A 24,469-nucleotide genomic window follows, 5' to 3' on the forward strand; every position below is an offset into this window, starting at 1 on the left:
ATGAGCAATGACTACTTCTCCTTTCCACTTCTCCAGGGCTCAGGGCTGAATCACCCTAGACTCATTTGTATCTAGCAGCTGTCATCATTTTTTGTCATGGTAGCTGTAGCTGTGGTAGTGATGATAGTTAGCAGTCATAGAGCATATCTTGTATGTTCGTAGCTTTGTACACGTTTATGCATTAATTCTTTTTATCTCCTTTATGAGAGCAATTTTATAAAACCCATTTTGCAAATGAGGAAATTGATGTATTAGATATTAAAACAAAGATTGTCACAAATAGCCAGCATCTAAATACGAATAAATAAATGTTATAGGTAGCCTTGAAGAAAAAAAAAAGGCATTTGTAACAATCATGCCTGGGAGCTTAATCACAGGAGGAACTGACAAGGGAGGGTTCCATCCTTTCCCTTGGAAACAGTCCAGGGTTATGGGATAATATGTATATGAGCATCTGTATTTTTTAGTAGAAGCTAATTGAACCACCTGATTCTGCTCCACCATCTGTCTTCTAGACTCATGAACATCTCCCCCCACCCCCAGCAGCTAGTCACTATAGCAGCCTGGAGCCCAGAATAGTTCCTAATTTCTCTTTCTTTCTCTTTATTTCTTTCTTTCTTTCTCTCTCTCTCTCTCTCTCTCTCTCTCTCTTTCACTTTCTTTCTTTTTTATTAAGTGAGAAGGGGGAGGCAGAGAGATAGACTCCTGCATGTACCCTGATCAGGATTCACCCGGCAAGCCCCTACAGGGCAATGCTCTGCCCATCTGGGGCTGCTGCTCAGCAGCTAAGCTATTTTAGTCCCTGAGGCAAGGCCATTGAGCTATCCTCAGCTCCCGCGACCAGCTTACTAGAACCATTGGAGCCATGGCTACAGGAGGGGAAGAGAGAGGGAGAGAGAGAAGGAGTAGGGATGGAGAAGCAGATGGTCACTTTTCCTGTGCTCCGACCAGGAATTGAACCCAGACTTCTACAAGCCAGGCCAACACTCTACTGCTGAGCCAACTGGCCAGAGCCAATAGTCTCTAATTTCAACACAGCCAAGAAGAGATGGCTTTACACTCTATGTACCCATGAAAAAGTACCTCTGAAAAAGAGAGTACCTAACATTTATTTTAAAAAATATGACACAGCAGGCACATTTCTAAACATCAGAACAGACCAGTGAACACAACAGATAGAGAAAAAAAGAAGAAAGAAAGAAAGAAAGAAAGAAAGAAAGAAAGAAAGAAAGAAAGAAAGAAAGAGAGAGAGAAAGAAAGAAAACCCTGCCTTCATGGAGATTAGTTTCACCCATGAGACTTACAGTGTTCAGGACCATCAATCCACTCATCTACCTCAAAGAAAAGTCAGTTTACCCAGGAACCCAGAAGGAAAGACAGGGCTCCACTGTGGTAAGTTCTTCAAATGGGACTTCTTGTCACATCCTCCCAGCATCTGTCCTTTCCCTGTTTCTACAGTGTAAGACAAACAGGTGAGTGACCAAGTCTCCCCAAGTCAGACTCCGCCCCCAAACCTGTGACTTGGCCCCTCTCCAGACCCTGTGCCCTGAGCCCTTGCCCCTTCACTGGTTTACATCGTAAATGTGTAATGCCCGTCTAAGGAAACCACCCAGCCCAGCCTGCTCTGCCTTACGCCTTGCATCCATAACAACCTTATCAAAGCATTTCTTCTGAGCGTGGAGAACAGAGAGCCCTCCAGGTTTTGATTCTTAGCAGGTGAAGGCTGGATGTGCTGAACGCTGATTGAAATCAGCAAGGTCAACAAAATATAGCCGAGAATGCACAATAATTGGGAGAGAAGCATGGCTTCCTTGTGTTTTTGTGATCCCCTGCACTTTCTACCTCCTGCTTTTAAAGGGAAGTCTTTGTCTTACACAAAGACTTTATTGCATTGATATGTGTGTTATTTGTATAAACTTCGGGTTTTGCTGACCCACAGTTTCCATTTCTTTTGTCCTGTAGCAAACTAGATATTTGGAGGGGGAGTGGAGATAGAAGGGAAGAGGCTTCGGTCTCTGGATTTTCACATCTGGAGGAAATGCATACACTCCCGTTTTGTTTCAGGAAAGGAAAGTCTGCTCTCTACCTTTTGATGTTGAAAAGAGCACTACTTATCAAGAGTACAATTCTAACTAACTCAAGGGCAAGTGACTACACTATACTCAAAGTGTGCATCTGCACATCTTCACACACATTCACCAACACACACATACTCTCTCTCTTTACGAAGGATCCACCCAGACTGAGTTCTCCGAAAGCAGGAGCTTTGTCCTGTTCTGTGCACCCTGAATACTTACCACAGAGCTCAGCACATGGTTGATGGTCGATTAAATGTTGGTTGAATGAATAAAGGCTCAACTGAGATTTAGAGGTGCTACTAAGAGTCTCCCAACGCTCTGCTAGGTGTGGAGAAACAAAATCTGTAGGTGAACTTTAGCTCTCATCGAAAAAGAAAAAACTGCCATGTGGCCACTTGCCCAGAGGAGAGACCAGGACTGACTCCGAGCTCTGGAGAATACTGGTGAGGCAGCAAGGACTGAAATAGAAAGTGATGTTCTTCAAATCTTCTCAGCAACTTGGGAGGTCAGGCAGCACCTTGGTTCATTCAGCGTTGAGTGTGTGGAGATGGTGCTGGCTTGAAATCTCATCTGAAAACTGGCAGGGGAATTTAATCCATTGGATTCCATTCCATCAGAGGTTAGCTTTTCCTCCTGCTCTCCAAAGGGCTGATGATTGCTCTCTCATCTCGCTCTCTGCCCAAAGAAGCTTGCTGTCTACTTTGAGCCTCTCCCTTCCAAGATCAGGCAAGGTAGTCTCTGGTTACATAGCTGAACTAGGGACCATTTTATCCAGGAGATTAACAACTGTAAACACCAAAAATATATTACTCTTGGATTGAAAGTCATTTCTGCTAGCTTGCAGCACAAGTTGAAGGCACAAGTTGCCACCCATATAAGGGTAGTTGAGACTTCTTTGTCATAGTAGAATGTTCACCTCCCCATTTGTAAATTTATAAGAGACTAAGTCAAGAAGTTTATAAAAGTTGGTAACAATACTAGCTAGGTAAGCAGCCAATTCTGCCATCATCTTCCTTGTGGACCATTGCAGTCCTCTTCATGGATCTCTCATTATGATTATCTTTCAAACTGTTACCCCAGAAAACCTCCTGAAAAATAAATCTTTCAGATAATAATAAGTGTTGGCAAGGATATGGAGAAATTGGAACATGTACGCATCACTGGTGAGAATGTAAAAACAGTGCAGCTGTTTTGGAAAAGGTTCAGAAGGCTAAACATGGAGTTAGCACACAACCCAACACTTCTTCTCCTGGGTATACACCCAAGAAAAATGAAAACATGTGTTCACACTAAAACTTGTATATGAATGTTCAGAGTAGCATTGTTCATAACAGCCAAAAGGTGAAAACAGCCCAAATGTCTATTAACTGATGAATAAGTAGATAAAATGTCGTATGTCCATACGACAGAAAATTATCCAGCAACATGGAGGGATTTGAAAGCATTATGTTAATGAAAGGAGCCAGCCACAAAAGGCTGCATATCATGAGTCCATTTATAGGAAATTTCCAGAATAGGCTAAGCCATAAACACAAAAATTAGATCAGTAGCTGTCTAGGGCTGGGAGGGCATTGGCAGAATGTGCGGTGCAGGGAGGATGTCAGTGCTAGAGGGTAGGACGTCTCTTTAGGGGTAATGAGGATGTTCTACAATTCATTATGAGATGGTTGGGCAACTTGGTGGATATACCAAAAACAATTGCATTGTGCGCTTTAAATAGATGAATTGCATAGCATGTGAATTTATCTCAAAAAATAGAGGGAACATATGTTAAACCTGCTTATATCCTTAACAGAGACTTCCATTGGTTTCCCTCACCCAAAAGTGAAGCCCAAGCTCTCGGGCCCACCACAGAAACATACCCTTGACAATGAAGTTCTACCCTATTTTTCTGATTTTTCTCCCACCCACCACTTTGGCAAGCAGCAAAACGTCAAGCCTCAAAGCTTCTCCTGTTCTGGAACCTCATAATATTGCCACCACTGAAAACCTGGCCTTTGCATTGTGGTGTTGCCTGTTCCCTGATCTCTACCTAGCAAATGCTGGTTTATTCTTCAGGATCCAAGATAAGCATCACCTCATCTTGTGAAGCCCTTCCCGGCTTTCCCGGAGAGAGTTTCCCTCAGCTCTGGACCACCTCAGCATTCTGCTTATAGTCCAATCCAGTGCTTATCACCCTGTATATTCATAACCTCTCTACAGTACCTTCCCCACCAGCCTGGACCCTGGACACTTCTAAGACTGAATCTTTGCCTTAATTATCTTCATAGCCTTCTCTCCACCCCACTCTCACCAAGTGTCACCAAACAAGTGCAGAGAGAGAGAGAGAGAGAGAGAGAGAGAGAGAGAGAGATACACAATTAGGACTGTGTACAGCTTGGTGACCAACCCATAAGACATAGTTAACAAAGGTGAGAGGGAACATTTAATGTTGTCAGACATTACAAGGAGGGAGAAGGAAAAACGAGCAAAGAAGACAGACTCGGGCATCAGAGGAACCAGGTCTGAATCTCATCCATGCCATTCTGACTTGGCAGCCGTGGTCAACAACTTTAGTTTTCTCCCTCACAAAAGATAATATATAGCTGGATGGTCTGATCATCACATTAGAGACAATAGCTGAGTGGTCACCTCTGCTGGTCACTAGTGTTAAATGACTTCACACGCACTATCTTATTAACACCTACAACAACCCAGTGAAAGGTATGATGGCTCACATTCCAAGGAGAGAGACAATGAGGCCTCAGCTCTGTCTCTTCCATCCTCCTCCCCGCCAAGCCTGAGCTGTCAGTCACCGCGACAATTTGCATGTGTAAACTGATAGTTGCTACTGATTATTTAAGTTTCTTTCAACTTTCAAAAGTCCCTGGAGGTAATCAGCATCAGGTACAACTCTAAGAAGATCTTCCTGACTTGAACTGTATCCAAAGTGCTCCCTCTAACAATATCCACTTACTAAGCTGGGGGTTCCCAGATTTGGCCATGAGGCAAATGTATGTGTTAACTTCCATCCACTGCCCGTTACCCAACCAAGTCTCTCTCATTTTTAGAACACAGCACAAATCCAGCCTCCTTTAAGACAGCCTCTGAAACAACCTTTTTCTGTATTCTTTGGAGATCATATTCTGAACTATTTATTTTAACTGCACTCTTCTAAATGTTGCCTTCCACTTACAGACAGCATTGTCAATTTAGACGCCTACTTCCATCTCCTCGCTGCCCACTGACTTGGTGACATCCTGCCATAGAGATTCTGTCCTCGCCACTCCACCGGAGTCCCGTTCCTGGATGTTACCTGCAGCCCCACCTCAATGCCAGGTCGAGTACATTTCTGAGAGTGCCATTTCCTAATTTCCCACAGCTTTTGACATTTGATAGCACTGACTCTGTCATCCTGGACACTCTCCCCTCCCTCCTGTGGCCTCCTAAATGTGTCCCTTTCCTTCCCCAACCTTACCTGGGCCTGCCTGAGACTCAGGTGTGACCCAGACCTCTCCAGCCTTCACACTCTACTTTAAAGTGTGATTTCCCCTGATCTCAAGCTGTAGCCTTGACTGCTTTCCTTAGCTCCAGGTGAGTGTCTCCAACTACCTCTGACATTCTGCTTGGACGCCTGGCCGCCACTTAGCATTCAGCCTGTCTAGGCCCTCTGAGGGCTTCTTTTGGATAATGGGAGCTGTACGTGTCTTGGAAAACTATAAAACACTTCTCCCATTCTTCCACACCCCCACGTAACTTGGTCTGTATCGGAATGTCACATGAATGTCTTTATCCCACCAAATGAGTTAGCTAAGATGGGAATGTTCTCTTTCTCAAGGATATATCTACATTTACATCTATCGCTAGATATATAGATATTTCTGTATATCTCTATCTATATAGAGATAACAGGACCTGGGGTTTTTTTTATATTAAGTGAGAAGTAGGGAGGCAGACAAACAGGCTCCCGCATGTACCCTGATTAGGATCCACTCAGCAAACCCCCTACAGGGTGATTCTCTGGGGCAGCTGCTCCGTTGCTCAGCAACTAAGCTATTTTAGCTCCTGAGGCAAGGCCATGGAACCATCCTCAGGGCCCAAGGCCAACTTGTTCAAACCATTCAAGCCATGGCTGTGGGAAAGGAAAAGAGAGAGAGAAGGGGAGGGGTAGAGAAGCAAATGGTCACTTCTCCTGTGTGCCCTGATCAAAAATCCAACCTGGAACTTCCACATGCTGGCCGACACTTACCACTGAGCAAACTGGCCAGAGCCCCTGTGTTTTAATAATAAGACCCTTTCAACTAAGTCCTTTGGTGTATACTCTGTGCCTAGCACAATGCTAAACACTTCTTGAGACACAATGATGATTGCTACATGAAACCTATCATCAGCAAATTATAGTATGTTCCATGTCAAAAAGAGCACAGCATAAAACCAGGCTCACCCTCTCCCCCCATGGCTGACAGTCATTTTAGTCATCCATGTTTCTAACAGTTGGGAGGGGGTGCTTCTTCATCTTCTCCACCATTGTCCTGAATCAGAACAATCCCCAAATCCTGCTGGCTCCTCCTCCTGAGCATCCTTGTACCCATCCTCTCTGCCTCTTGGCCTCAGTGCACACACTCAGACTGTCATTCCTTCGTGCACAGGCCTCCACCATGAGACCGTACCCTACAAGCCTCTCCACACCTCCTTCTCATCTGACGGGCCTCTCAGCCCTTCCAGCTCATTCTCTGAAGATGCCAGTTCCAGGAACCCGCTCTCTGTTCACAGTTGTCTTTACCTACAGCGACTTTTACAAATTATGGAATCTCAAAGCCAGGAAAAACCATGAGGTTTTGTGTCAAAATTCCTACTTGTTGTTCTCCCTCTACAACACCCCCTCCTCTGGAATCCATCTGGCAATGGGGAGCTCATTCCATCCCAAGCGGTTTCTCCCACTGTTGCCCTAGTTGTTAGAAGAAATCCTTCTCCAGCAGCCTTGACTGTGGGTGCTATAGTTTGCACCCATTGGTTCAAATCATCTGTTTATTACTTCCTACTATCTCCTCCACCACTGTTACTCACATTCCCTAAAAATCCAGACTTCCTGTCCTCAATTTCCACTCCACTCAGTCTCCCTGCCTCCAGGAAGCTTTGGTCCTCTCTGTCTCCCTCTGCTGGGCAAAGAAAGGGAGAGAACGGGAGGCTGATTGTGACAAGGCCCTGGTCTCTGCAAGACCTGGAAGTCAAGTGCTGCCTCACCCCACCGCACCCCACTGTGTTGCATGTTCCTACACAGCTCAGGGAAGTTGGGTCCAGTTTTCTGTGTTCACCCAGTGTTTCTGGAGGATGAAATCACATGTAAGCAATGCAGATTTTTGTGTTATGCTTGAATTGTTCACAGATATACCAATCGTTTGGCAACAAATCCACCTTTAATTAGAGAAAACTTTCCAATCATTTATTGTTGCACGCACGCTCACACACACAGAGTATATGAAGAACAAAGTTAAAAAATAGACAAACAGGTAGGTTGACAAAAAAATAACGGAGAGAGTGAGCTAGTGTCTACATTGCTGTTTTTACAGTTGAATCTGCACTATTCAGTTTAGGGCAGGGGGCAGGGGGGGCAATTAACTTTGCGCCCAGGGGACAACTGGCCATGTCTAGAGACATTTTTAGTTATCCCAACTGTGGAGAGTGCTATTGGCACCTAAGGGCCAGGGATACCGCCAAAGATCCTACAAAGCCACTTTATCAGCTCAAAGTAGAAGTTACTCTAAACCAGGGGTCTCAAACTCAACTCAGCATATGGCCACAGAGCAAGATCACAGCCATTCGGTGGGCCGCACTAGGTCTACAAAAGGCAACTGTTACGCAACACTTTTCTCACTGCAGTTGAAAACAAAAAAAAATCAGTACAACAAGCACAATCGTACATACAGTTTACTCAGTGTCACAAAACGACCAGAAACTGTAGTTCGCATCACAACTGCTGTTAACTAAGCTAATATCTAGCTAGGATGCTAGAGAAATGAAAAATACAAGTAGGTCCCTAGGCTTACTTAATTTTATCCAAAATATTTTGAACTTCGTGGATTAGTCTGCGGGCTGCACAAAATTGTTCGGCGGGCCGCGAGTTTAAGACCCCTGCTCTAAACCCACTCCTCTCTTTTCATTTTCCCCCTCTGCTCACTCAGATTTGAAAGTCTGGGGGGATGGGCCAAGAGCAGGGAGTCTACCAAGGGAACGCCCATTCCCCTGTGGGCCTGGAGGTTTGTGGTGTGGCCTTCTGACAAAGCCCTGACCCCCTGTGCCCCAGGCGAGCCCAGGAAGATAATTAGGTCAGGAAAGCAGACACTTGGCTGACTACCAGCTGCTGTGTCCGGCTGAGTTTCCCCTGGGAGCGGGGATAGAGGAAGAAGAAAGAAACCAGAAGCAGGGAAGATAAACTGCAGGCAGGGAGCTGGGGGTGCCGGGTGCAAGAAGTCCAGGCAAGGACATGTGGATGAGGTGGCCTCGTTGTGGCCTGTCCAAAGGTTTTTACCTTCCATCAGCTAATGATTAAAAACATTTCTCCTCATAGCTCAGTTAAAACCTTACAGCTTACAGAGTGTTGTGTACTTGTTATCTCATTTAATTCTCACAACAACCCGGCGGCAGGGGGAGGGCAATTGTGACTGGCCTCTGTACTGAAGGGAAAACCAAGTATCAGGGAGACTCCAGGCCTCAGAGCGAGCACAACATTCAGTGGCTTCTTGAGAAATATTAAAGAGAGAAAAGGAGGAACAGAGGGTGCTAGACAGAGGAGGAAAAGAAAAGGCATGACAGAGTATATATGGAATCAGGATAAATGGACATTCTCTAACTAAGAGGTGCTCCGTGAACATTTGTGTATTCTCTCATTATGTGTCTTTAAGAAAAACTCTTGAGTTAGGAAAATGAGAACATTATCTTAACATAGTGCAAAAGAGAAAACCCTAGACTAGGACCTCACCCCCCTGAGGTATACACCCAGTTCTGCCCTGCCTGACTAGGCTCCTCTGACAATGCAGAGGTTGAGGGTCTATGATTTGGAGAGGACATTTTTCAATTCTTGAATCTCTAATCTCTTCTTTTAACTTCCCAGGTTGCTCAGCCCCAAGTTCATGGTCAAGCCATAGCCTATAGCAGCTGGGCAAGAACTGAAAGTGTTATCACTCATAACGCTCTCTCTTCCAGGCTGGCTATTCCCTCTCTCTGGGGGTCCCCACAGAAGGTCCGCATGACCCAGACCCTGTCTTTCTTTCTGACCTTATCTTCTATCATGCCTTGCTTTGTCGCTCACCCCACTGGCACTGGATCCCTCTCTGTTCCTTGAACATGCCAAGTTTGCTCGCACCATAGAGCCTTCACCCTTGCTGTCCCCTGTCTAAAGAGTTCTTTCCCCAAATGGTCATGTGGTGGCTCTTTCCCAACATTTGACTCCAGTCAAATGTCACTTTCTTAATCACTCTGGCTAAAGTAATCTTGAAGTTCCATCTCCCCAGCCCTTACCTTCTAGACTCTGATATTCTATTATTTCTTCATGGACTCAGGAGGGAACCCTGGGGGACACTGCTGATGTTTCTGTCTCTTCCATGAGAGATGTTGAGGCTCTTCCACGAGACAGACTAACACTGCCCGTCTCTCCCCCGACCCCACTTTCCTACAGGTTTAGTGTGTCTTATCTGACTTTCACTTTTAGACAAGTTGCTGAGACCATAGCTCAGTCTCTCCTTCTCTTTCTGAATTCTGCTTTCTGCGGAGAGCATGAGCCTAGTCTGCTCTAGGCCATGAAGCAGGCTTAGTGATGGAGTGTCTGCCCCTCCAGGGGGTGGCCTGTGAGGGACCCCCACTGCCTAGGACAGGATATGCGAGGCTGTCTAGTTTCAGGGTGCAGCACCCGAAGCCCACTGTTACTGCACTCCTGAGCTGCATCCTCCAACCTAGCCTTGATGAGCCATGAATCTTGTGTTTGGGTCTCCACTGTCTGACTCATATGCCTAACTCTACAGTCAGAACTCAGGCTGAGAACAGCAATGTCACTAATGGACTTCACTAAACCATAGCATTTACTTTTTCCTGAAATCATCATGTTCATTGACTGATTCATTTCTTTACCTGTCTGCTGTCTGCCCCTCCCCCACATGCACGAACCTCTCTCTTGCTACCATCCCCTGCAGGCTATAACTCCATGAGAGCAAGAAGTCTACCTCTTTTGCACATATACCAGTATCCTATGCCTGGGACACTGGTTTGGTTCAAAAGGAGTCAAACAGTATCTGTTGAATGAATAAAAGAGCCTTCTAGGTACCTTTAGCACTACATAAGACCCCTGGACCTTTCCACAGCCTTAGGGTGGGTATCCCATTAATGACTAAGTCTAAATTTTTGACTTGCTCAAAAGAACAGGAATTCATAATTGGATTCAAGTTGCTTTGTTTATTTCTTTCTTTCTTACACTCCTAGGTTGTAGGTAAGATTCATATCCATGAAGTATGATTTTCCTAAGAAAGAAACAGAGGCATAGCAAGGTTCAGTTGTGTCCTAAGGATGCCACAAGTGGCCAGTGGCAGAGCTCTGGGTTGCTGCCACTTTACTCTGTACCCTTCTCCACCTGAGTTTGCAGGGGCAAACTCAGCTCCTGCCCTCCCTTCATTTGGAGAACCACTGAATGCCGGTTTTCCCAGTCCTTGTCTTCCCTTGGGTTGCTCAGTCCTGGACAGGCTTCCATTCCATTTAGTACAGGCCCTAAGGACATTCAGTCTGCAGGCTCTGACTCTCCTCGGCTCTAAGTACAGGCTGTCCTCAGTGTGGGGCATGTGAGAGCGCCAGCCATACCAGGAGGCACAACCCGAGTTTCACTCTCCTAGACTCAGGTCTGGGGGGCCTGGGTCCCCCATATGCTCAGCACACTGCACTTGGCCCCACTCGTGATGGCCCAGGCAGTAGGATAGGCTCATGCTTGGGTTTCCTGCTGGAGTGTGGGGATGGAGAATGACCCGGTATCCTTTCCCCTTAGCCAAGCCTCCACCATCTTTCCCAGCCCTCACCAGCTTCCTCAGTCCTGAACCTGAGCCACTGCAGAAGGTTCGAGGATGAACTCCAGGAACCTCCCCAAAGCAAAGCTCTGCCTCCTGACTGATTTCAAGAATCTCTAGTCCAGGGGTCCCCAAACTTTTTACACAGGGGGCCAGTTCACTGTCCCTCAGACCATTGGAGGGCCGGACTATAAAAAAAAACTATGAACAAATCCCTATGTACACTGCACATATTTTATTTTAAAGTAAAAAACAAAACAAAACAGGAACAAATACAATATTTAAAATAAAGAACAAGTAAATTTAAATCAACAAACTGACCAGTATTTCAATGGGAACTATGCTCCTCTCATTGACCACCAATGAAAGAGGTGCTCCTTCTGGAAGTGCGGCGGGGGCCGGATAAATGGCCTCAGGGGGCCGCATGCGGCCCGCGGGCCATAGTTTGGGGACCCCTGCTCTAGTCTCTCCAAAGTCCTGCTTTGTATGTTAGATGCTTAGTCAGACTTCACCCCTTGAGAGGTGGGTCTGGGATTACTGCCCCCACCAGTTCTCAAAATGAACCCCTTTAGGTCCACCCAGTCCACCTGCCAGCCTCGTCTTCAGGCCCCCTCCTGCCTGGGGGCTCCTGCCTGGGTCTCAGCCTGGCCCTCTGCGGAGCCTCTCCCTATCAGGGCCTGTTGCTTGAGCAGCTGTAGGAGCTGCCCTCCCTCTAGGCGGGCGTCCTCTCTCAGGACTTGACTGACCATCTCCCAAGAAGGCCCTCTTCCTGAGCATGCAGGCAACCTGCCTCAATTTCTCTCTCTTCCCCAGATCCTTCCTGTAAATTTCACATTTGAAACAAATATTGATTTTCTTCACTAATGCCCCTGTCCAGGGTTGTAAGCCATAACACACACACACACACACACACACACACACACACACACACACACACACACACAACACAGAAAACAAAAAGCATGGACCCGAAATGAATGAGGTGAGAAAAGGGAAACCACAGAGAAAAAAGGTGTGCTTTCTGGGTGACCTGGGCCACTGCTATTGTTTTATGTCTCTCCCTGACCCTGACCCTGACCCTGACACTGAGGTAAGAGCTTGGGGGTTGGTGAGTGTTTATAGCAGACTGTTTTCAAATTAACAAAAAAAGTGAGGGAGGTGAGGGAAGAGCGTGCCAATTTTTCTCCCTTGTTACCAGCAATGAGAGCGAAAGGCTGGAGTCTGAGGGCCTCTGTGGCTGGACTCCCAGCCTCTTCTTCGGCCCAGGCTCTCCCTCTCCCTCTCCCGCCCCGTTCCCTTGGCTAATAAGTAATCCTGAGAAGGTCTCTGCACTTTGCTTATTGTGTTTGGCTCAGAAATACATTCTCTTTACCACCCCCAACCTCAGGCAAATGCTTTCTGTTATCCATTTGTATGCCTGAACACATAAAGCAATTGGGTTTAATGCCACTTTCTGGGTAACTGCAGGAAGCGGAAGGTCACTGAGCACGGCAAGAACTTGGCTCCTGGGCGACATAGATGCTCGAGGCCTGGTGAGCTCCTTCCTCAGGCTCAGCAACCTTCTCCCACACCCAGTGACAGGCCTTTGAAACACCTAACTAGTTTTTCACCCTGCTTCTCTGTAGGGGTGATTTCTGAATCCACCTAAAACCATGCTCACATTCACATTCACAGAATTTGCATGTAGCAGTGCAATTTACTGCAACTTTAATGGAGCAGAATAACTGACTCAGAAGTTACCTGTGTCTTGTCTTCCTCTGCAGCAGGCACAACAGAAAGACATGAAAGCTATATCCTTCTCCCCTCCTCACCCTTCCTTGTCACCCCTCTTCCCCACCTCTCCTCCCCACCCCTGCTTTCATTCCTTCCTCAGGTTTTGGTGTCCTTGAGATCTATGTTGCTTCACTTGGTTAATGACCTTTACCTCTGTTTCACAGCACAAAGGAAAAATTGCCAGGTGTCATTATTTCTGTTAAAAACTCAGGGACAATCAAGCAATTAAATAAGGTTTGCCAGCCCTGGCCAGTTGCTCAGTGAATAGAGCATCGGCCTGGCATTAAGATGTCCTGGGTTCAAGTCCCAGTCAGAGAACACATGAGAAGTGACTATCTGCTTCTCTTCCCCTCCCTCTCCTTCTCTCTCTCTTCCTCTCTCCAGCCAGTGGCTCTATTGGTTTGAACATCAGCCTCAGACAGGTGGTTGTTGGGTGGATCCCGCTTGGTGAGCATGGGGGAGTCTGTCTTTCTATCTCCCCTCCTATCACTTAAAAACAATAAGGTTTGTCATATGGGGAAGGAGCTTGGAGGCTTTGCAGTGCAAGGTCTGAAAAAAAGATCTGGCCCAGGAGGAGGGCCTGCCTCTGGTCCTGGGGAGGACAACTGGATCCCAAGAAGGGGGAGGAAGGAAAGGAAGAGGCCTATAATTTCTAGAGAGACAGGGACCTGAGCCCCAGGGAACACAGCACATCTGAGGTGCTATACTGAGCACCTGACCACCCCGCTGAGAAGAGGACTCAGGTGGGGAGAGCCGCATGGGTGCCTGTGCAGACCGAGCACCCCAGCCATGACCTTGGGAACTCTACGAAGGCCTCCTATGAGTAAGCTAGCGCAGACAGCATCAGCTCACCTGTGTGGGCCTGAGCAAGGAGGACACCTAAGTGACCCAACAGACCGAAGACTAGACTGAAGACACCTCACCTTCACCTTTTGGGAGCTAATAAGCCCAACCAATTTCTTTACTAAGTGTGAGGATGCTCTGCCTGACTGATGGTGGGGCTGTGGATAGAGTGTCAACCCAGAATACTCAGCTCCCAGTTCAAAACCCAGAGTTTGCCAGCTTGTGTGCAGGCTTGTCAGCGTGAGCACGTAGTTGCTGTCTTGAAACTGGGGTCCTGGACATGACCCCATGTGGCTGCCTTGAACTCAAAGGTCACTGGCTTGAAGCCTAAGGTTGCAATCAATAAACAACTAAAGTGAAGCAACTATAGGTACTTCTCATCTCTCTCTGCTTTCTCTCTCCCTTCCTGTCTCTTTTTGTCTCACTCTCAAAATCAAGAAAAAATTTTAAAAAACAATTTAAAAAAAGAATGTACATGTGAGGATGTCCTGAAAACATGCTGACATTGTCCACCTTGGGGTCCATTCTGGGCATGTTTTTGTCACATCTTCACCAACCCACTGGTGGGTAGTAGGCTGTTTGACTCCAGAGAACTTAGTAGCCATGGTTACCCTCTGGGGACGGGATGGGCTTTCAAGAGCCCATCCAGGCTCCCATGAGCTGCTTGCAGATGTCAGCAGTGGGGCCCGCTGGCATTTAACTGGATCTTTATTAGGCTGATGGGCCTCATCCAATTACTGAACCTTTCTCCCTGCTTCTTTCCTGACTGTCCTATTGCTTTCTCTGCTTTGCTCTTCTCTGATCCTCAGCTCATATCTGTGTCTATGACCCAGTGACCTCCCAATTAGATCTTGGTGTATTCCCTCTTGTCGCTGGTTTCAACTGACTTGTCTTTAAGATCCAGTCTATGCTTTTGGTCCTTCTTATATTAAATTGTGGGTATTCTGGTTTACAGGCTTTTGGAGCCTGGCTTCATGTTGAAACAAACAGGTATGTTCACCTCTTTTCCTCTCCTGAAACAATTGAACACATCCACCTGGGCTGCCCACTTCCCAGTCCCGCTGCAGCCTTGTGCAGGTCCTAGTCGCTGTTACAGACTCCTGTAGACCTTCGACCCCTGACTCACATGTTTCCTCCCCTCTGAACCTCTGTCATCATCCCAAATGGCATTAGTCTCCAAGTGGATGACTCACCAAACACGTTAACCTCAAAGTGTCCTGATTTTTTTTTTACTTCAACAAATTTAAGCTCCATTCCAATAAAGGACCCACTCCCACAGCGACAACCAAGAACTTGTCCTCACCTAAAGCTGCTCCACTGCCAAACTCTTGCCTTCCAAATCCTACTTTCCAAACTCAGATTCTTCTCTTTCCACCTGTAACTTCTTTGGAGGTGCTCGCTGCCCTCCTCGAGATCTCCTGTTTCTTAAACTCCTCCCATCCTCTCTCAACCAGTCTTCATGACTTTCCCTCCAGTACCTCCCAATTTAGCCTATGTTATCATTTCTCCGGTAAGAGCGGCAAACACATGGTGTTACTTGGGCAAGGCCCTATTGAAAGCTTTCTCTGTGCATTAACTTTCTTCTTCTTTGTTATCAGTTTACACATGAAGAGAATGAAGTTGGGTAACTTGTCCAGGGCTTCCCAGCCAGAGCCCACCACATAATACACAGGGTCCAGAGAAAGATGAGAATGCAGGCTTCTTGTTCAAAAATGGAGGGATGAGGTGAGGGGAAATGCTCTTAAAGTACTTCTACATAAAGCTTTTTCCTTTAAAAAATACTTTACTAGTATGTAATAGGAGAAATCATCATCCTAAGTAAAGTTAAAATTTTGCTTTTTTTCTTTTTATTTTTTCTTTTTCCAAGTGATAGGAGAGGAGATAGAGAGTCAGACCTGCATGCACCCTAACCAGGATACACACAGGAACCCCCAACTGGTACAAATGCTCTGCCCATCTGGGGCCATGCTTGCAACCAAGCTATTTTTAGCTCCTGAGGCAGAGGCTCCACAGAGCCATCCTTAGTGCCTGGAGCCAATGCACTCGAACCAATCAAGCTGTGACTGTGGGAGAGGAAGAAAGAGAGAGAAGGGGGAGGAGTGGAGAAGTAGATGGTCACTTCTCCTGTGTGCCCTGATGAGGAATCAAACCCAGGACATCCACATGCTGGGCCAATGCTCTACCACTGAGCAACTGGCCAGGGCCAAATTTTTCATTATTAGCTTAAGTCTTAATGTTCATCCTCACATTGTGCAATGCCCATCTCAAATGCGAAGGGCATTCAACTCACGTGCAGAATCCCCAGCATTTGTATTTTGTTCTTACCAGAACAGTGGAAAGGCTGCACAAAACCAGCTGTTTCCATTTCATTCTTGATGTACGCACTTTTGGTGAATGCTCCTGATCGTCAACATACTGGTGAGCAAGGAAAAGCTGAATGGAAAGGGAACTACATGTTGCCATATTTTTTTTTCTTTCCTCGCACATCATGGTTTTCAGCATGGCTGATGTGGTGCTTGGCTGATGTGGGAAAGTTACACCCATTAGACAGGCAGTGGCAGGACTTCCTGGTTTGTTGTGCTTCTTAGAATGCCCACTCTCCATTGCTCTGTATTTAAAGCAGGTCGGGCTAAAAGGGAAGTGCAGCCTGACTCGACTGTCCGTGCCCCACTGACTCGGTTATAGACATGTGAATATTAAACAGGAGCGCAGAATTTGGTGGATCCACAATGCCTGAGGGTTCAGCAAGACTCAGAGTACAAATTAAGGACATTACAGCCTCTGCATAGCTTCCTGCATGCTATATGCAAATGAGGCAGCAAGGAGTGAGGGTCACGCACACGTGCCCATTTATTTCCTCCGCTCTCACACACGCTCTGTTGTTCCATCAGGCTTCACTAAACACACATGCAAAAATAAAATGATTCAGAATTTCAAGATAGTGTCAGCAGAGCTTTGAACCAACCAGAGGACCCTTTGGAGAGCAAGACTGCCCAGGGCACTTGTCTCACACCTAGAAAGTCAGCCCTGCCCTTAGTTCTTAAGTGGCGGTGCAAGAATTTGAACTGAAGGCTTGCTTCCCGAATGGAGGCTCTGACCCACTACCGCTGCACTACTCTCTTGAGCAACAATTGTTTTTCTTCTTACCTTACTTAGGTCTTCTTCACCACTGTTTCCATGTCAAAACTACTGACAATCACATGACTCGATGATTGGGACCATCAGTGGAGCTACTCGGCATTCCTTTGGTCAGACTCCAGTAAGTTCCCTTTTCTGCTTCCATACTAAACCATTTTCAAGCCTCTTCCCTAGATTTGAGTCTCCTCATTGCCACTAAATCACAATTTTCTATGTTGATATATTGTTTTCTTAATTATCAGATGTTTTCTCCAAATGATTTATTAACTTTTACTCAGTCATTTACCCACTTAAGTTCTTTTTAACTTTTCTTTTAACACTACAACATTGTAATGAATAGCATGAGTTCTTTACTCTTACAAAATGACATTGCCTCCAATTTTACAGAAGGAATTAGAACGTAATGAATATGAAAACCCATTTTTCCCAAATTTCCCAGCTAAGTTGACACTTTTTGTCACTGCTTGGGTCCCCTAGGAAACAGTCTCTGAGAAGGGACTTAACATTCAGGAACTCCATCCGGGGCACCCTGAGAAGCAGCCCCATGTGAGAGAGAGGACATCCTACTTGGCGGTGGCACCATGTGATGGGATCTTGGCCCACCCACAAGGAGCTCTGGAGCTGGCAGGGCCTCTGCATCCTGTCTGGAGTAGAAGGTGGAGCTGGACCTTCCCGGCTGGCTGGAATTAACCAGTCTTCGGGTATCGGGTGCCCTAAAATAAGGTGTGGCCTTCCTTGAGGCAACCATTTTCAACCGAGGCAGTCCTCAAAACTGTGACAAATGCCCAGCAAGGGAGGGCAAATCCCACCATTCTAAAGGGCAGACATGGGGCCCTTAGGTAACATCCAGGATGCCTGCCATTCCCCCCAAGGAAAGAAGTGACCTCCCTCTCTTCCAGGACAGACCTCTTCATCAGCCTGCAGCCAATCCTTCCACAAAGGCTCTTCCTTTTTCTTTCCTTCTATTTTCCTTAGATCTTGTACAGTTAATCATCCCCACTTTCCCTCATCTTTTCCATTTCTTCTCCAATAACAGTTCCTTTAACTAAGGCCTAAAAAAAATACTCGTGAAGAATAAAGATGGCGACAGAATAGGAAGATGTTCCAACTGCTACTTCCCAGGACCAAATTGGATTACAACTTAATTTAAGAAAAATCATCTTGAAAAACCAACTTTGGACTAAACTAATAGGAATCTTCAACCAAGGATCACTGAAGAAGCCACACGAAGACTAGTAAGAAGAGCAGAGACAAGAAAAGGGCTGGCCTGCTCCCAGGAGCGAGCAGAAGCCCAGCAGGGTAGGTTGCCCTGAGAAGTATGGGTCCTCAGCCTCAGGACTGGAGCCCCAGCCTAGAGCCCCAGAGCATAGAAGAGGTGCCCAGACAGCATTTAGTTGTAAAAAGAGCCGGGTTTCTGTCCGTGAGAAAGAGACAAACCTCTCAGACGCAGATTCCGTTTTTTTGGGTTTTTTTAAGGTTTTTGTTGTTGTTGTTGTTGTATTTTTCTAAAGCTGGAAACGGGAAGAGACAGTCAGACAGACTCCCGCATGCGCTGGACCGGGATCCACCTGGCACGCCCACCAGGGGCGACGCTCTGCCCACCAGGGGGTGATGCTCTGCCCCTCCGGGGCGTCGCTCTGCCGCAACCAGAGCCACTCTAGCGCCTGGGGCAGAGGCCAAGGAGCCATCCCCAGCGCCCGGGCCAGCCAAGGCTCGCCTGCGGGAGGGGAAGAGAGAGACAGAGAGGAAGGAGAGGGGGAGGGGTGGAGAAGCAAATGGGCGCCTCTCCTGTGTGCCCTGGCCAGGAATTGAACCTGGGTCCCCTGCACGCCAGGCCGACGCTCTACCGCTGAGCCAACCGGCCAGGGCCGACGCAGATTCCGTTTTAAGGGCCCACGCCAAAAACCTCATTCACAGCCACTTACCCAGGGCTCTGGCGAGGGATAGCTGAGAGGACTGGAGTTGCAGGAGGAAAATATAAAGTTGGAGGCTCAGGGAGAGACACTGTGGGGGACGGCCATCAGAACCCTGTGCTGAATCATTCTCCAGTACCGCCGTCATCATCTTTTTTGGCGTAGAACAGTCCCCCCTCTGAGTGGCATCAGCCAGGAGAAAAGCAGTGGCTTCACCTTTGGGAGTCTTTCCTACCCCAGGGATGGAGACGGGTTGTTCAGAGAGGCCAGGAAACAGGGGGAGCATCAGTGACTCAGTTTTTTAGTGTTGAGACAAGAGCTCCCCCCCCCCCGCCCACCACACACACTCCTCAATCTATGACTGGTGCTTCCACCTCACAAGAGACTCAGATGAAACTGTCCAGAACAGAGGCAGAACACACCTCTGGGTCTCAGAGGCCACACCCACCGAACTCCTGGGGCCTCACCCTACTGAGGTCTGTGAAAAGAAATTGGAGAGACTGACACCTGGGGCCAAAGGGTGGAGCCACACCCACCACCCTTCCTAATGGCTGAATTGCCACATGCTCTAGACCAGTGTCTCCCAACCTTTTTTGTGCCATGCCCTACCTTAACCTTTCTAAAATTTTTATGTCCCCCTTATGTAACATACATAATTTTTAACATTAAAAAATTGTTTTGTTCACTTAATAAACATAAATGATAGGTTCTAAGAAGAAATCACTATGAAATTGTTAACAAAACACAGTAAGTAAATTTTCAAAACATATAATGAAAAACAGAAATTTAAATTCCAAATAATTTTAATACAGATTTTTCTACATTAATTTATTATTTTAATTTAGTGTGATCCTGGCGCTTGATGCTTGCTGCACAGAGATTTTATATTAGGTTCCAATTTGGTTAGCTTTAGTCTCAAGTCTCCACGTTGTGTTATATCCAGCCGATTTCTTTTTTTACCAGTAAATCATTTACAGCACTAAATCCACATTCAGCTAAAAATGAAGATGGAAATGGTAGCAATAGTTTTCTTGCACATTTGGTTGAATTTGGGTATTTGATTTCTGTTTCCTCACAAAGCCATGCCATCGCTCCTTTGATATTAAATAAAGCTTTAACTGACTCATCATTTTGCAATTCTGCTAGTTCTTCTTGATACCGCATATTTGATATATCAGACAAATCCACTAACATTGGCTGCATCATCCATGTTGGGAAATCATTTTGTTTTAAATCAGAAAATCTTTCTTTTAAATCAGCCGATAGAATATTCAAATGATTGACAATAACAAGTAAAGCAGTATCAGTTACTTCATATTTTTGGAGCCAATGAAACTGTTTAAAGTTTTTGTTGTTAATAGGTTTCTGACATAACTCAATATTGGTAATGAAACCAAATATCTTTGCTTTTGCATCGACAAGAGTTTTATTTGTTCCTTGAAGTTGCTTATTTAATATATTTAGTTTTTCAAAGATATCGGCTAAATAACTCACAAATGCTTTACCATCTATTGTTAACAAATACTTCATTTCAGGTTTGTTGCTTAAAAAAATCACTAAGAGTATCAAACAGTTCCATAAATCTTTTCAAACAGTTTCCTTTAGATAGCCATCTTACTTCAGTATGAAGTAAAAGTCTCACATGGTCTTCATTTTGTTCTTCACAAAATAGCTTGAAAAGATGCTCACATTTGGCACTAGCTTTAATAGCATTAACACACTTTATTACTGTATGTAATACTTCATTCAGAACAGGCGAGATGTTTTTAGCTACCAAGTTTTCCCTATGAATAACACAATGCACAAGAATCATTTCTGGATTCGCATCTTCATCAATTTTAAGCAGCCATTTTTCTTGCCCATCATATTGGGAGCACCATCTGCAGCACAAGATGTTATATTTTTCATTGGTATATCATTGACATCTAAGTAGTTTTTTAGCTTATTATATATATCTTTGGAGGTAGTGGTGCTTTCTAATCTTTTACAGAACAACATTTCTTCAGCAAAATGTCTTTTATCAATATATCTTACGTAAGTTATCAATACTGCCTCACTGTCTCTCAAAGTTGATTCATCCATTTGCAAGGAGAATTTTCTTGTTTTCAGCTTTTCAATAAGTTGTTTTTCAATATCCTCACTCATTTCGTCTATTCTTCTGCTAACAGAATTGTTACTGAGTGGCATAGCTTTTATATCTTTGTCATCTTTTTCAAGAACCGTTTTAAGAAATGCTGATATTGACTGTTTTATTAAATTCTCTCCTATAGTGTGATTTTCTCCAGTTTTAGCGATGAATAAAGAAATTTGATAACTAGCCTCAAGAACACGAATATTAGTTGAAGTATGAGCAGTAAATAGAGACTTTAATGTTGTTCTTTTTTCAAAACTTTTCTTTAAAGTTTTAAAGTAACTCAAATCTGAATTAATATGAGCACTATGTTTCACCTTCAAATGCGCCTCAAGACGACCTCATTTCATTGATACGTTGGTCAAGTATTGCTGGCATAAAAGACAAAAAGGAACCCGATCATCGTGAACAGCGGGTATGAACCCAAATTTTAAATATTCCTCCGAATATTGACGAGTTTTTTTCTTGCTTGCACCACTCATTTTACTATGGGCTATAATAAAAATAAGATCAATTAAAAACTAATATTAAAATATGTGTTAAAATATATTCAATGTGACATAGAGTAAACATATACTAAAAATTCATATTTATTTAAATGTATATAACACATTTACTATACTACCACCGCAAATCAAAAGGTATCTATATTTTTTCCACTTGACAAAATTTTCTGAAAGTTATGCTTCTAAAATTAAAATTGTCGTGCATGCACTATTATAGCCCCAATAATATTTATAAAATATTAGTGCTTTCTAGCCCCGATGCAAGAAGTACTTAATAAAGAGTTTAATATTGATAAAAATAAAATCAAATACTTATCAATTATATCTATACAATATATATATGTATATTTATTAAATCAACGAGCTTTTACAACAGTTTTGACTGACACTTATTTCAAATTAACACCAACTGAATGATGTGAAACACTACAGAAGTTGCGATGGGCCAATTAGGTGAGAATAACTGCGTTGGTTTTTTTTTGTTTTTTTTTTTTTCCTTCATTTTTCTCAAGCTGGAAACGGGGAGAGACAGTCAGACAGACTCCCGCATGCGCCCGACCGGGATCCACCCGGCACGCCCTCCAGGGGCGACGCTCTGCCCACCAGGGGGCGATGCTCTGCCCATCCTGGGCGTCACCATGTTGCGACCAGAGCCACTCTAGCACCTGAGGCAGAGGCCACAGAGCCATCCCCAGCGGCTGGGCCATCTTTGCTCCAATGGAGCCTTGGCTGCGGGAGGGGAAGAGAGAGACAGAGAGGAAAGCGTGGCGGAGGGGTGGAGAAGCAAATGGGCGCTTCTCCTGTGTGCCCTGGCCGGGAATCGAACCCAGGTCCTCCGCACGCTAGGCCGATGCTCTACCGCTGAGCCAACCGGCCAGGGCATAACTGCGTTGTTTAGCGAGTTTTAAAACGTCTGGGGTTCCCCGCGGCAGACGGCACGCTTCGCGGTGAACCCAGGACGAAGTTTACTTGACGACGCCAATCACCCAGTTGATATTTTGGTCTCGTCAAACGAAATTATACTTAATAATTATTTACCGCAATTATTTAAGAATTGCATTTTTTGTTAAATTTGGCACTGATATCTAGCATTGCATTTAAATGGCCCGGGGCGAAAGAGTTAAAGTCGTGTCGAGTCCATTTTCAAATTGCCCCCCTTAACTATCGAGTTGCCCCCCTGTGGGGCATGAGCCCCACGTTGGGAAACACTGCTCTAGACTCTAGCAGAGTTTTTCTCAGCAGCTAAGCCCAACAAGCAGCCAGCAAACAGGGACACTTGGCCATTTGAGCAAAATTTATCCCAGGCCCACAGTGGGTAAAAGCCAGCCTAGGTATGCAACTGGTATTTCCATGTACACCTGGGCCCAGCAAAGGCAGCCACAAACTGAATTGCTTGTAGCTCCAAGAAGGTTGCTAAGGGCCAGTCACGTGCAGTGTCTCGCACTGGTCTGCGCTGGGTTCCTATTTGGGAGGTCCAGGATTGGCACATCCAGGGGCCAGCTGTAGAAAGCATTGGTTAGGACCTAACAACCCTTGTTATACTGGTATCCTAAGAAAAAGCTACTCACACTGGGCTCAGCTGAGTCAAGTTCCACTCTGTGATCAGCACCAGCACAGTGGCTTGTGTGCACTGGATAGGATGGAGCTTCACAGTCAGCTGGCCTAAGCACTGGATATTCTGTCCTGCTAGGCCAGATTCAAAGGGGAGGGCAAGAGGCTTGAAGCATGGCCATTTAAAGTGTGGGTCCTTGTGAGTCGATTGTTGGATCTGGTCAAGGGGCTTAGCCACCTTTGGGAGGGGCACAGTCAGCCCTAGGAAAAGGCTATTTCAGTCTTTCTCGCTGAGACTGGGGTCTCACCAGCTGAAAGAACTTCTGCAAAGGTGACTGTTGGCCACTCTTGGTCTGAATCTACTGCTCACCTTGTTAGGAAGAAATAAAATTTGAGTATCCAGCAGTGGCTGATGGATCAAGCTCTAGAGTAGGGGCCATATTACCTGTACTGGGCTCCTGACTAAGATACTCCTGAAGTAGGGGGTCCCACAAAAGTTGTTTTCACAACCTCAGCTGCCCTAACTCACCAAGTGTAACCTGTAGAGGGGTTGGTTGGGTGAGGCCAGTCTGAGCCCACACTACAGTCTTACTATAGAAAACTCTGTGGGAAGACCAGGCAGCTGCAAGAAGAGGAGGAAAAGCTGAAAAGTGAAGACAAATCTTACAGAGCTTGGGCTTTACTGGAGCTGTTGTCATCTCTAAGCAGGAGGAAGATGATCCTTATACAAAGGTTGGCACCTCTCAGAGTATCCAGACACAGAAAATGCAGGCACAAACAATAAAAAGGGTTTGCAGATGCAGACTGGTAGCCCACAACAGTTACAACAACAGCTGATGCCAACCTAAGAAGAACTAGAGCCAACACTACTAGTAGTGGGTGGCAGTAAGCACCAACCCTAGAATCAACTACCTACACAAGCAGCACACCCAAAGGTAGAGTCTAGCAGACACCAGACACTGTGGAGAATAAAATGCCCAACAGGACAGACATTGCACAGTGTGTAATACACATAATCAAGGTTGATCCTTAAAGCCAGCCAGCCTAAAGGGATAAACATACCCACGAAAGGACCAACTGCATCTAATACTCACATACAACAAGAGGGAAAATAGTACCCTCAAGAAGCATTCCTAGAACAAGGATAACAAGTGGCCTAAAGAACAGTATCATTGAGCCCATCTTCTTCATAAAGACCACACAACAATTTCAAAGTCAGACAGCGCTACCTAATACACAGACAAAATGGACAGACAGAGAAATGTGACCCAAATGAATCAACAAGAGAAATCACCAAAAAAAAATAATGAGATGGAAATAATCAAAATACCAGATGCAGACCTTAAAACAATAATTTTTAGGATGCTCAAAGATCTTAGAGCAACAATGGATGGATATTGAGTACCTAAAGAGATAGCAAGCATCAAAAAGAACATTAAAATCATAAAAAAGAACCAGTCAGAAATGATAGATACAATATCAGAAATGAAAATGGCACTAGAAGAAATTAATA

The sequence above is a fragment of the Saccopteryx leptura genome, chromosome 1 (assembly GCF_036850995.1).
Source record: "Saccopteryx leptura isolate mSacLep1 chromosome 1, mSacLep1_pri_phased_curated, whole genome shotgun sequence".
NCBI lineage: Eukaryota > Metazoa > Chordata > Mammalia > Chiroptera > Emballonuridae > Saccopteryx > Saccopteryx leptura.